Here is a 12,783-nt window from a genome sequence, read left to right on the forward strand (position 1 = left end):
AGAGAAAGAGAGAGAGAAAGAGAGAAATAGAGAGAGAAAGAGAAAGAGAGAAAGCGAGAAAGAGAGAGAGAGAAAGAGAGAGCGAAAGAAAGAGAGAGAAAGAAAACATAAGGACCATGTGCTGGGATTTACAGTGACTAGAAAACTCCATTCCAACTCAAGGAGGGCACGTGGGAGAAAAGAGTGGACAGATAGAGACAGGGTTGAAAAGGGCGAATGGTAGAGAGGCATGCGAGAGAGGATGTAGAAAAGAGAGAGAGAGAGAGAGAGAGAGAGAGAGAGCGAGCGTGCACCTGGAGATCATGCAAATGGCAGTGGTGCGCTGTACATATCCCAGTAACATTACATAACATGACACACTAGCTAGACAGTTACAGTAGTTACCAAGTTCAGTGCCAAGCAGTTGGTCCTTCTGTGCCACCTTCAGCTTCTTGGGTGATTAAATCTGAGTTTCTGTGGAAGAGTGCAGATTTTGTCGAAAGTGCTTGCTTCCATGCTCGCCGAATAGTGAAGGTCCAGCAACTATGGTACAGTGGAATGTTGGCTGTGCTTCTAACCACTATACAGGTTAGTGTCCAGGTTGCAGACGCATTTGTATGCTAATTACTGCTGTCTTCTAATTCTATGTTTTGATAGCTCCAGGTGCACCCTAGCAATCTGGGATTGCTGTAGCTTCATAACCATGAGAGATAACACGTTCCACTAAGGAAGGGCCATACATCTGCCAATTGGCCCAAGCACGATCATCTTGTCCATTAAAGAAACATCAACTGTGTTCCAGAGAGCCCTGATGGCCATAATGAGCAACTCTGCTGTTTTCAACTTTTAGCATTGTGCTGTACAACACATACATTGCAATAAAGTTGGGGCACCTGCTCAGAAAAAGTGCTGTTGCCTCTAATTGATTAACTGTGCATACTTACTGTTTTTCTGATCGAAGCTGCATACTGCTTTGAATACCGAACCATCCCCCCACTCTAACCTCCCACCATCCATGACCACAGACCATGGTAGAGACTTTGTGTGGGGAGATGATTGGCAACCATTGGGAACTGCAGGCAATGCAATGTCTTTGGGACAGTGGTAGAGTAATGGTAGCAGAGTGATGGTGCGCCTCTGATGTACATGATTGCTGCCAACACCATGTCAATGTCTACGCTGTCTGGCCCACCATTGTCCAGTTAGAACAGTAAGAGGCTGCTAAAGGGCCATTAATAAAGACAACGGTGGGGCAGATTAAAGGCTGGTGTGAATGCGCAGCTTTGCCACAAAGGTAGTAGGGGTGTTGCGCAAAGAATTGTGCTGCCGCTGCCAAGCAGTACAGCCGGAATGAGACAAATGATTAGTGATTACATCTAGTTTTGTTTTTTCATGAAGCAAGAAACGAAAGAAGATTAAGATTGGTTTGTAAGAGATGAAGAGAAGAGTTTGAGCGCAGGGAAAGAGGAAGAGCGTTCCAAAGTTTAGGAGCCCGAGGAGAAAAAGGGCAGAAACGAGACGAGGCACAGGCAGGGGTAGACTGCCCTACAGAGAACTCTGGAGATTTCCCAGTAGGACTGTGCACCCTGGCCTGCTTTTGTGTGGTAACCTATTTTATTGCCACATTTTCTCATAGGAAAAGAGTTGGGCTTGCTGAAAATGTGTAATATGGGGCCACTTTGAACATTATTTCCAGGGCCTCTTTTGGTTCCCAGTCCACTCCTGGGCACAGGGGGGCTTAGGAACAGATAAGAGAAATAGATTCTGAGAACATAAAGGATGTGTAGGGATATAGAACGAGAGTAGGGAAGAGATGTAGGGCGGGGCTAGACCATGAGTGCATTTGAAGACAATTGAGAGAAAGTGGTACAAGAGACGAGATTCAAAAGGAAGTAAGGCTATTGAAAGCAGGGAGGATGTAATAGGGAATCGAGGGGGCAAAGGAAAAAGGAGACAAATAGAAGAATTATAGATGGAACCGAGAGGGAAAAGGTGGCAAGTAGGGAGACCAGGCAATAAAGATGAAGAGTATTTAATATGGGAAAAGTCCAGGGGAAAAAAAGACGTTTAGTGGCATGAAAAGAAAGATAAGTGCGAGTGCAGAAAATGTTAAACAGAGCAAAGTGGCAAGAACGAGCAATAGAGGAGATATGAATGGGAAAAGCAAAGGGAAGGATCAAAGATAACGCGTAGGTTGTTCACTGAAGATGAAAAGGAGAGAGAGGATGGTGGAAAGATTAAAGAGGGAGGCGATGGGGCAGGAGAGATAGTTGAAGAGGGAACGAGCAAAACCTCTGTTTTTGAGGGGTTAAAATGTAAAAAGTGGGAGGACATCCAGTTCTGAACAGCTAGAAGACAGTTAGAAACAGTGGAGAGCAGAATCAAAGGAAGAGAAAGAAAGATCTGGGTGTCATCAGCTTATAGGTGGAATGAAAGGTGAAAGGAGGAGATAAGAGCAGAGGGAGGAGCAGTATAGAGGGAGAAAAGGAGAGGGCCAAGTACCAAGCTTTGGGGGACACAATAAGGAAGAAGGAGAGAAGAAGAAGAGTGTTCATGCCAGGTAACAAAATAAGTCTTTTGCGAGAGATATGAGCAAATCCATTCAAGAGGAGACCTAGAAATACCTAAAATGGAAAGAGAGGAAATAAGAGAGTGATCCACAGTGTGAAACGCTGCAGACAGATCGAGAACAATAAGAATAGTAGATAGCCTAGAGTGGTGAGCTGTGGGAGGAGGATTGGAAACATGAAGAAGAGCAGTTTCCTTAGAGTGAGATGGGCGGAAACCGGACCTCAAGGGAGGAAGAAGTGAGTGAAGACTCAAGTAACGGGTTACCTAGGTACAGGCAGCCCATTCAAGAATTCTGGAAAGAAAGCATAAAAGAGAAATAGGGTGGAAGTTAGCTGGGGAAGACGGATCAAGAGAAGGTTTTTAGGATAGGAAGAATAAGTGCATGTTTGAAAGCCGCAGGAAAGCAATAATGTACAAGGGAAGAGTTAATAAGAGAAGTAAGGTAAGGAAGAAAATGGGGCTAGACTTGAGGAATGAGAGAAGAAGGGAGAGGACCACATAGAGAGGCAGTAGGATGAGCATGAGTCAAAAGAGCAGACGTGTCAACGTCCATAAGAGAAGAAAAAGATGCAAAAGAGTAAAGTGATGACGGAGGAGAAAAAGGAGCAGAAGGAGAGGAAGAAGCAATAAAAGCAAGACAGAGGTTAGCTACTTTAAACCTAAAGTAGTTTGCAAAATCAGAAGCAGAAAGGGATCAGAACGCAGAAGGTTCAGGGGCTTTTGTAGAGTGGATATTGTGCAGCAGCTGATAGAGAGGACAAGGGTGGTGAGATAGAGAAAGTCTAAGTTCAGAGAAGTAAGATTTCTTGGCAATGAGTCAAGCAGGATCAAAAGAAGAGCGCAGTATAGAAAATGTAGACAGATGGGTAGAGGGTGAGTGTTTTTCCCAAGCCGCTCATCTTTACGCAAACTGCGGCAAAGGGAAATAAGACTAGGAGTGGTCCAAGTCTGTGAAGTTTTACAAGTAGCGGAAAAAAATGTAAAGAGAAAGTAGAGTCCACGACAGATTGTACAGAAGAACGTAATGTACTAGCAGCTAAATCTGGAGACAGGGAAGAAAAAAGGCAAGTTGGAGTAAGGGATGAACTCAATAACGAAAGGAAATATGGGGAATCAAAAGAAAAAATATTATGATGCATAAAGATAGTCGAAGGAGGAACTGGAGCGAGGGGAGGTGAAAGAGAGAAAGAAAGAAGTAAGGGTACCAGAAGCATGAATGGGGGAAGAAGAGAAAGGGGAGGAGGTGAATAAGAAGAGAGGATTAAGTAAAGACAGGAGCCATACTGATGAGAAGAAAGAGAAGGAAGGAAGTGCAAGTGATAAGAGTCAGTAAGAGAGAGCAACAGAGGGAGTGAAGAATTAGTGGCAGGAAGATTAAAATCCCCAAGGAGAAAGAAAGTGGAGGGAGACGGAAGAGAGGGGATAGAAGGAGATCGAGATGTTCAAGAAAATCTGTGGGTTGGCCAGAGGGACGATAAACAACAAGAAAAGAGACAGGAAAAGGATTGGAAAATGAGGGAAAATGGTATTCAAAGGAAGAAAATTCAGGGAGATTAGAGCAAGAGGATAGAAGAGACCAGGAAGAATTAAAGAGATTTCCAGTGCCCCCCCACGCCTATGTGGATGGGTGTGTGAGAAAAAGAAGTAGATGGAGTGTGAAGAAACGTAGGGATTACAGAGTTACCAGGGTGAACCAAGTTTCAGTTAAACAGAGAAAATGGAAACTAGAGCGAAAGAAGAGCTCAAGAATAGAATGTGATGTGTTACAATTAGAACAAACGTTTAAGAGACCAAAGTGGAAAGTGGAATTGCAGAAGAGGGTCCGAAAAAATGGGAGGGCAGGACAGGAGCAGGGATAAGCACTGAAAGAAGTGCGATAGGTTGTCCTAGATGGGATAGGACGAGACATAGAAGTAAAGAGAAGAATAGAAAGGAAAACAGGAGACAAAAAGATAACTGATCGGCACACGATTTGTCACAAAATAGAAATAAATATTGAAAATCAAAGCCTTTCAAGAGGGGTCACCCAGAGAATAGGGTGCAAGGAGCTACATATGTCCAGGAGGCTCCTTAAAAATAGCAGTCACGTGGAAACACGTGACTGCACCAGTCACCAAACACAAGGGGGGTGGGATAGAGTTTTAAAACATGCTGCAGAGGCGGTGGAATGGCCACAAGAAAGCCAGTTTAGAGGTCCAGGAATGATGGCACACGTCGACAGCAGATGATGGTGGGAGAACAGAGCTGGTACCAGTCCAAGGAAAGGCACAAAGTTGGAAAATCTGATAAGGTGGTAGCATGGAGGCAATTATAGATGGTAATGAGGATCTGCTTGAAGCCCAAAGGCAAGTGCAACTCTTTGTACGACTCAGACCTCGTTGCCCTTAAAGACAAGTGTAGTGTGGCTGAGAGAAAATGGCGGGCATCTTGTGAACCCTCTGACAAACTGGCCTGCCGCCTGCTCCAAAGGCTGTACCAACTCTAGGTATACACTAAGAAGAGAGCTCACATCCAAGCCTGTGTTTCTGCGGCATCTAACAACTTGGCCAAACTCTTTAAAATCTGCAAGGAGCTGGCCAATCCTGCTGCAGTCTCTACCTTTCCTGCCCTCCCACCTCCCAGGCCCTCTGCACGGCCCTGGCTTCACATTTTATCTCAAAACCCCAGGACATCCTGTCTACCATCTCTTCTTCTCCTCCTACTTTCTCTACTTTCTCCTCTACCTGTGGCCTTCCTGCGGCCACCTCTCCTCCTCGCTTCTCTTCCTTTCCTTCGTTCACCCCTGACAAGAATTCTAGACAAGTCTGATCTATGAAAGTCTCCTCAAAAAATGTACACCCTTGCTCCGGCCTTGGCCAACTTTTGTAATCAGTCTTTTGCGACTGGAACCTTCCCTTCCCCCTTGAAGCACTCACTTGTGCAACCTCTTCGTAAGAAACCCTCAGCCAACCCCTCCTGTCCGGCTAACTATCACCCAATTTCCATTACTCCTTTTCTGGGCAAACTCTTGGAAAAGCTGCCCATGTCCCAGCTTAACCTTCATACCCAATCTGTTGGTTGTCTTCATGACCATCAGTCTGGTTTCAGAGCAGCCAGAAGCACGGAAACTGCTCTCCTGAACATCTGTGAAGACCTGCTCTAAAACCTGGATACTAACCAGCCCTCTGTCCTCGTTCTATTCAATCTCTCTTCTGCTTTTGATACTGTCAACCATGCCATCCTGGTCAACCGGCTCTGTGCCGTGATAACCTGGGTATCACTGATAAGGCTCTGGTCTGGCTGACCTCATTTCTCTCTAACTGACCCTCCCAGGTCCAACTTGGGTACTTCCTTTCCTCTATTTCTCTCTCTCAACCTGTGGTGTTCCCCAGGGGTCTAATCTTTCTTCCAGGCTGTTCAACCAATATCTGTCACCTCTCGTCCACCACACAGCCGCTCTCTGCTCCAACTTTCAGTGCTATGCGGATGACACTCAGCTCACTTTCAGGCTCCCTTCAGCTGTCTCTTCTCACTCTCATCCTGGATTGTCTTTTCGCAATCCAAGAGTGGTGTGCCACCAACTACCTCTGCCTTAATGCCAGTAAGACAGAGATCCTCCTCATCAGCTCACCAGCACCTTCCTTTCCAGTTACTCTTTGGCCGTCCACGCTGGGCCCTCTTCCTGCTTCCACCTATAAGGCTAAGAACCTCAGCGTTATCTTCAACTCCACACTCTACTTCTCTCCTCACATCGCTGATGTCTCTAGGAAGTTAAACTACCAGCTTCACCTCCTCAGACATATTGTTCCTTTCCTCACTTTCACCCAGAAGCTCACTGTCTCCAGAGCTCTGGTTCTCTCTAGGCTGTACTATTGCAACAGCCACTTTCTAAATCTACCTGCCTCTAGACTCCGTCCTCTACAGCTCATCCAGAACAGGACTGTGAGACTTGTCCTTGGCCTCAAGCCCAGGGATCGCATCTCTCCAGCTCTGAAATCTCTCCATTGGCTCCCAGTGGTGGCCAAGATCAAGTTTAAGACCCTCTGTATTGTCCACAAGGCCTTGTGGGGCCTGGGACCGCATTACCTTCAACTGTCTCTACGGAAATATCTTGCTACCCGAGCTCTTCGCTCCTCCACCTCCAACTGCTTGAGGGTCAGTAGGTTCTCCTAGCAACGAGTTGGGGGCAGATCTCTTGCTTCAGCTGGCGCCTTCCTTTGGAACATCCTCCCTGCCTCTCTGAAACTTGAGCAGAACCATCTCCGGTTCCAGAAGCACCTCAAGACATTCATCTTTGCTTCTGCCTTCTCTCTTCCTCTCCCCTGTTGATCTTATGTCTGATACTGCACTGGTCGCCTGGCTACCCTCTAAATTCAGGCCCAGGTCCCTGCCCGTCTAGCTGCACACTCGCACTGCCTCCTGGCACCCCCTGCACTTGAAGTCTGTATCTGTAACCCTACAGTCCCCTTCATGCACTTATACTTGCTGTCTGTGCTTTTAACTTTCGCACTTGCCACCTGCTGGCTGGACTACATGTTGTGTTGATTTCTTGTCCTGCACTTGTCCATCCACCCCTCCAGCACTTCTGCCCTCCCCGCTCCCCTACACTTCTGCGATCTCAATGTCACTAGGCCTAGTAAGATCTTTGTTTTTTGTCCTCCCTCTGTTTCCCATCCCTTGCCTTGAAACACTTGTGTATAGACGTGTTAGAAATGACATATCCTATATCATATCAATTTCCAATGCCCAAGACAGAAGTCCAATCACAGACAGCAAAGCACACTTTCGCTGAGATCATAAAACTGTAGATCACAGGCATGGAGTAAGCTACCTCCAGGGTAGGGAAAAGGGTAAAAAATGCCAGAAAATGTGCACAGGTAAATAGATGATCGGAAAAGAAGTTAAGGGAAACAGAGCACAAAAAAAGCCTGATATGGTTTCAGACCTGGTACAGGGCTTCAGAAAGCAATCAAGGTCTCTGAGGCACTAATTTCCCACCCAACATCAGCACAACAGGGTGCCCAGCGCAGCCAACCTTGTCCAGTAGTAAGAGGCAGGCGCAGAGTCTACTAACTCTTCTTCACCTGGCCCATCTACCACCACACAAGTAAGTCTGAACATGAGCTATTGACGAGGAAGAGTGCAGAAAGCAAGCATGTTTGCACAGTGCACCTCCTGTAGCTGTCCCATTCCTGAGCCAGCACATGGTCACTGGTAAGAGCAGATGATTGTGATAGAGAGTCATATGAAAGACAGGCTCTTCACATGCATGCGAGATAGCAGGTTGCATGGAAATGGAGCTAATGCTGTACTTGTTTTTTGCAAGTTAAACTAGCACTGTCACTGCCTATGCTGTTCAAGTTGTCTGTTGAGGGAGCTGTCCCTGGCTCTGACCATTTTACACCTGTTCTAGATTAGGAGTGAAACCTGCACTGGCCTTGAAAATGCTCTACCTATACTAGCAAGTGAGGGAGGGAAGCTTGCGCTGATCCTGTTTTTGGCATAAAGGCACACATTTGAGAGACGTGTGCACAGGCCTCTTAATCATTTGCTCCGGCAATGCTCTATTTGTGCATATTTGGCAGGGGAAATTTACACTGGCCCTGGCATGCTGTACCAGTACCTGTTTGCACAGGACGTGCACTGACCCTTCCCATGTTGTATCTCTTTGTGCAGGAAGCTTGCATTGACCCTGCGCATGCTGTATCTGTTTGTGAGGGATGCTTGCCTAGCCCTACCCTTGCTGTCCCTGTACCTATTTGTTAGGGAAAGTTGTAATAGACTTGTCCATGCTGTACCTCTACTCACATGTGAGAGAAACATGCCCTGGCCTGTGAACCCTATACCGGCACTTGTTTCTGAGGGACGCTTGTATTGACCTTGTCTGTGAGGCAACTTTCACCTGACCATGCTGAACCAGTTGTGAGTGAAATGTATTCTCCTTGTGTAAATGCTGTATGTGTTTGAAATGGAATCGTGCACTAGCCTTGTCCATGTTGTATGTGCACTTGTTTGTTAGGGAAGCTTGTATTGAACCAAAGCATCCACTGGCCATGCCCATGCAGTTCCTAAGGCTTTTTGAGGACAACTTGCATTAGCCGGGTCTATGTTGTACCCATTTGAGGAAAGCCTGTGCTGGTCCTACCTCTGCTGTTCCTGTCCCCGTTATATTCTGTTTGTGAGGGACGACTGTGCTGGTCCCATGCATATAGTAACTGTATGTGCTGTATTTGTGAGGAGCTTTGCAGCACTGCTGCCTTAACTGTGACTCAAAGGTGCATGTGAGGGAATATGGACCTGCTGCTTCCCATGCTAGGTCTGTTTGGTGTCTGATGGAAGCTTTCAATGCTGATCCCTGTGCGGCTCCTGTTCTTTGTGTGAGAGTCAATTGCTCTGATCACCACATTGTACCTTTCCTGTATGCGAGGGACGTTTCTACTTCTGCTGCATGTGCTGTCTTGTCTTTTCTGTGTGTAAATAAAGTTGGCACTGTTTGTGCCAGTACTGTACCTGTTTAGTGAATTAAGGAAGCGGTGTGGCCCACACTCATGAAACACAATGTATTACTTTATACAGAAAACTGACTAGTACCAGGAGGACCTTTTTGGGGTAAGTGGGACACTTAAAGAACATTGGGACAGTACAATAGGTTAAACCTGCAAGCTGCATAGCACACTACAATTGTAATTTAGAATTATAATTGTTCTTTTATAACACGCTTAATACCAACGAGTGGTTTCTAAGTGCAGGATCTAGATTCAAACCTGTGATGTGCTGCGTTGTCTTGCTTCCGAGACAAACGCATTGCCCCTGACCTATCCTTTCTCCCCAAACTCCCTATTTCGGAAACCTGGTGAAAGCAGAGCTTTCACCACATCTCCACTCCACCTTGTGGCAGCCTGGCTGGGAGGCAGAACCACTGCCCCATTTTCCGATATGGCCCTAATTGCAGCCGGTAGGTAATCAGCCTGATCAAAGACTTTTCACCAGGTGGACTCCCTGAAACACCAGATGGTGCTTTGGGTAGTGCACCACCTGCTTGTGGGTGGCAGGGACTGGCTCACTCCTGTTTTTCGCTCCATCTCTGGGACACCAAAGGAATTCCCTCCACTTGCCTATGAAGGCAGCATCGCTCTGCGCGGCCAGGAAACGCCCCGTTTATTTATACTGCACGCGGCGGCGTGCAACGTCACGCTGCCGTGTGCGCGCCCCGTCATCGGGCAGCGCCACACCTGGGAAGAGGATGTGAGGGGGCTTGCACCCCCTAGAGCTAGAGGCCGTGGTAGCAAAGCTACTGGCAGCAAGTAACACCCTCTCACTTTCAGTGACTGGAGCAGTAGTTTCTGCCACTCTCTTTAGTGGGGGCTTAATGGAGCAGGAGGAGGCAGAGCTATGGCAAGCAGAGCCAGTGGTAGTTGCACCTCCAAATTGCAAGTGCTCGCAGAGAGCCAGTGGGGTTGGTGAAAGGAAGCGATAGCACCCACCTTCTCTAATAATTCACCCGCTAAAGACCATTTAAATGTTTTGGTCAACAATGTTCCTTTTATGCACCTTCTCGAGTTTAGGATTAATATTTTTGATATTTTAGTGCTGAGCAACAAATCCAAATTCTTACAAAGGTCATGAACCACGCTGAGAGAACGTTGCAAACCGATAGGCGTATAATCACACAGGACGATGTCATCCGGGTACAATAAGTAAGGAGTAGCCACTGAACACAATTTAGGCTGATTTGCTTTCGTATAATACTAAAAAGAAAAGGGGCCATTGTCCATGATCAGTGCATAGGAATCGTTGCCAGCTTCCCAAATGAACTGGTGGGACCCAAGCAGTGACATGAAATCACCAAAATGGGAGGGGTATTGGGAGTATTGTCATGTGACCATTGCACTTGATTACTTCATAGGAAGTGACATCACTGAATACATTGCAGTAAGTTACGAAAAGATATTTACGGAGTCATGTGGCTTTTTATTTTAGTGAGACAACAAAAACATTTAATGAGAGCTTGTAACACTTTCCTTAAAAAAAAAGAAAACAAAAAAGATTTGCCTCCTGGGTTTTGGCATTACTATTTACGGTAGTGTTCCTTTTTTATGTGCAATTTATGGGTTTAACATTTTCTGCCCTACATTGAATAGCACAAGACAAAAGGTGCACGGGTTGCAGACACACCCTTTTGTGACTGCCTAAAGTGAAGTCTTGTTTGCAAATAAACAGTCTTTAGTGTTCATTCCCACACATGGAATTGTGTACTCATATTTATAGAACGTGCGGTAAATGTGTAACTTGTGCCTTTACCGTGGAACAACTCTGCCCTCTACTGGATGCGGAATAAAATCTCTTTCCACATGTGTTCTGCTTTGTTCCAAAGTGGTGTTGATGAGGGTGGATTTTTTTTCCTCCGGGAAGTCCGGGAAACCACTGAGCTTTTTGCACTGACATGTCAAGCTTTCGGTGTTTTGTTTTTGTACTTACCAGCAGCAGAGGGGAACTGGAAACGTGTGGCCTGGGTGGCAAATACAATGTTATAACCCATTGTGCAGTGGCCAAGCCCACAATGCAGCAGCCCCTACTTAGAGAAAAAGTGTACTTAACACCATGCTAGCCCCCACCCATGCATTTCTCAAGCAGACGTAGTAGGCATTATTGACATCAATGGAAGATATCTTTCATACAAGGAAAGGAATGCGTGTGGTTACTTAGATACCCTGGCCCTACAGAACCTTCCCCCAGACCAAAGGGAGTAAGTAACACGATTGCCAGTTTGCAATTTGACAGCAGGCTGCATCCCCTTCCATCTTTGCTTTTAGACCAATGTAAAGAGATGGGGGAGCCAGAGAATGTATTGGTAGAGTCTCGACCGTGTGTCTGGCTTTCCTCCGAGAGCCAAAAAACGCACTGGCACAGCAAAACCACCATATCTGCAGGGGCCGAAATTGGGAATCATAGAGCAGGAGCTAAAAGTAGCTCCTGGGTGCTAGTAATTTTACTGTGACCAGGAGCTATTAAAATGAAGCTCCAGTAATATGCTGTTAGACTAGTGTACATTTAGTGGATATTAGTTAAAATAAATTAGCAGCATAAGAAAAGTAAAACGGTAATCCGAGATGGAAGCGATGGTTATTTTGTAAAGCTATTTAGCAGCAGAAACCTGTGCCACATAGAACCTTTATGTGAGAAAACAGAAGCAGGCATAGCAGTTTCTAAAATCAGCTTGGGCACAAATGCAATGACAATGTTACCCATCAACCTTTTATACTTTCTCTGATATTAAAATGCACACCTGACTTCACATTTTCATTCAAAGGCATTGAACTAAAGGAATATTTTTAAGAGATAAATAGCCATAGTGGGACTAAAGAACATGTGTAAATCACTGGCATGATTGTGTTTATTTATGGGGACCATGTTATAGCCTCACCACACATCACTCCCACAGTGCTAGAAATCATGTTCCCATTTATAATACCTGGTGCATAGTACCTAGTAGTTGAGAAAGGTTTTACCAGGCTTGGCTGAGCTGCAAACACAGCTTAGGACTAGAGAAGTATAAGGGCCGGGCTGCATCATGCTACCCTCAGTACCAATAGGACGGTTGTGTAACCAATCGGGATGCCAGCTTTTCTTCTTCGTGACCTAAATTCGAGGGTCACCATCAGAGGTTTAATAATAATGGGAACACTTTGATTGGGAGGGTGTGTCATTAATTTACTTCTTTTCACAAAACGTCTGGGCTATTTCTTTCAGTTCCTTTATGGTAGAGGTCCTGCTGAAACTAACCACTTTGCAAACCAGGCTCTCAGACGAAATGAAGGGGACATCTTGTGGAGCTTTGGTGTGTTCATCCAGGTGTGACACTCACCACTCCCCCCTCCTTGTGGATTTTAGCTTCTGACTAGCAATTGGAATAAGGGATTTTTTGAAAGTAAAGAGATGTTTGAGAAAAACCGTGCTGGCCAAAAAGCAGTTGTTTCTTTCTTAGAGAACAATGAATGTCTTGTTATGAGCTGCTTGCTGGTCGAACGGTTGCACACACAGTGAGAATAGGTTGACTCGCTGTCTTTGTTGTGATGCAATGGCGGGGGTCATCAGTGGCGATGAGGAGTTTCCCTTTATTTTTCTGTCTTTTGAGGTGCAGCTGATCTGTGGAATGGGAACGGGAGAAGACAAAAAACATACCCTAGCTCTTCTAATACTTTTATGGTTCATGGAGAGATATAAAGCCTTAGACAATTAACCAAAATAAAGGTT

Source organism: Ambystoma mexicanum, chromosome 2p (genome assembly GCF_040938575.1).
Source record: "Ambystoma mexicanum isolate Mex_15411 chromosome 2p, UKY_AmexF1_1, whole genome shotgun sequence".
Lineage (NCBI taxonomy): Eukaryota > Metazoa > Chordata > Amphibia > Caudata > Ambystomatidae > Ambystoma > Ambystoma mexicanum.